The sequence below is a fragment of the Formica exsecta genome, unplaced genomic scaffold, assembly GCF_003651465.1.
Source record: "Formica exsecta isolate Colony F162 unplaced genomic scaffold, ASM365146v1 scaffold421, whole genome shotgun sequence".
NCBI classification, from domain to species: domain Eukaryota; kingdom Metazoa; phylum Arthropoda; class Insecta; order Hymenoptera; family Formicidae; genus Formica; species Formica exsecta.
Genome location: NW_021851451.1, coordinates 934827 through 936886, shown reverse-complemented (window position 1 = coordinate 936886; position 2060 = coordinate 934827). Strand labels below are relative to the sequence as shown.

At 29.6% G+C, this 2060-nt stretch overlaps 1 protein-coding gene across 1 annotated transcript in view; it reads right to left on the bottom strand.

Annotated features, from left to right (window-relative positions):
* The window catches only part of LOC115240204 (neo-calmodulin-like), a 52014-nt gene that overhangs the window by 46891 nt on the left and 3063 nt on the right, over positions 1 to 2060 (bottom strand). The window lies entirely within an intron of this gene.

Sequence of the window (2060 nt, the reverse complement as noted above, 5' to 3'; positions counted from 1 at the left end):
AAAAAAAAAAAACATGATTCGATATCAATTATTTTAATTGTGTAGAGAAAATTGGATTTGTACAATCGAGTGAGTTTAGAAATAAAATTGATTAGCTGCCATGTTTTACATACAAAAATTTTGATTATACAAATTAAATAAAAAAATAATAATTATCGATATAATTATGCACGAAGAAAACAGATGTATTATTTACATCTATTTAAAAGTTTATTCAAAATTATGTTTTTTTTTAGAAACTAAAATAAAATTGAAATATATATTTTGAAATGCATAATTATAGTTTGTATATGGTAAAGTGTACGGATAAAGAGAGAGCATAATAATGCGTTAAGCATGCGTTGAACATTATCCTTGGATCCATAATAGTGTCCTTTGTCATTTTTAACGATTTAATACAAAATATACGCGACTGTCCTTATTCGCTATCGCGATCGAAGCAGAGTTCGCTGCTTTAACTTGGCACAATGTAGCATCATCGAGGTAGATATCTCTCTTGGGTCGTAACACGAACAATTACTGTCCATTATTGATATTAACACTATGCGGCGACAATATCGCGTTATAGCGGCATACTCTGCAGAGCGGAAGCCCCTAGCGTATGCCATAAATTAACATCGAAACTTGGCTGAACACGAGACCTTGCAGCTTAACAAATGTGTCAGTCGCCCTTTTGTAACCTTTTCCATTTAAAGGTTGCCAAGATTTTTATTTTAGCATGCTATAAATAATACATTTGCTATAATACATACGTTAATAATGCAATCATTTATTATTATTAATTATTTCGAAATACTTTATTGATTAAAAATAAAGAGAAGAGAAATAAAAAGAAATATAATTTTAAACATTTTCTGACACACATTTTATATTTTACATTTGAAAAAAAGAGATTTTTTTGTCAGATTAATGTCTTGATGATACGATAATACTTTAGAAGAGATAATACTCTTTTTCTGTGCTATATATAAAATAAAATATCTCACAAAAAATATATATTATTAAATATATTTCTCAAATAGCGAAATAACACCCGAAAAATAATTTTAAAATTACAGCCAAATAACGTTATCGGTATAAATTTGTACGATAAAAGAACAGATTTTATATTTATGCTTTTGCACATAATTAAATGTTAGTCTGAGGCGGAAGATGTATAAGAGTCTACATCTGTTGTCGCGCGAAGCTGTCGAGATCGTTAGAGACGACGCGAAGGTCATGTCCCGGATTGCTACGTACCCAAGAATTCCATCGGCTCAAAAAAAAAAAATAAAAAAAAAAAAAAAAAAAAAAAAAAAAAAAACATGATTCGATATCAATTATTTTAATTGTGTAGAGAAAATTGGATTTGTACAATCGAGTGAGTTTAGAAATAAAATTGATTAGCTGCCATGTTTTACATACAAAAATTTTGATTATACAAATTAAATAAAAAAATAATAATTATCGATATAATTATGCACGAAGAAAACAGATGTATTATTTACATCTATTTAAAAGTTTATTCAAAATTATGTTTTTTTTTAGAAACTAAAATAAAATTGAAATATATATTTTGAAATGCATAATTATAGTTTGTATATGGTAAAGTGTACGGATAAAGAGAGAGCATAATAATGCGTTAAGCATGCGTTGAACATTATCCTTGGATCCATAATAGTGTCCTTTGTCATTTTTAACGATTTAATACAAAATATACGCGACTGTCCTTATTCGCTATCGCGATCGAAGCAGAGTTCGCTGCTTTAACTTGGCACAATGTAGCATCATCGAGGTAGATATCTCTCTTGGGTCGTAACACGAACAATTACTGTCCATTATTGATATTAACACTATGCGGCGACAATATCGCGTTATAGCGGCATACTCTGCAGAGCGGAAGCCCCTAGCGTATGCCATAAATTAACATCGAAACTTGGCTGAACACGAGACCTTGCAGCTTAACAAATGTGTCAGTCGCCCTTTTGTAACCTTTTCCATTTAAAGGTTGCCAAGATTTTTATTTTAGCATGCTATAAATAATACATTTGCTATAATACATACGTTAATAATGCAATCAT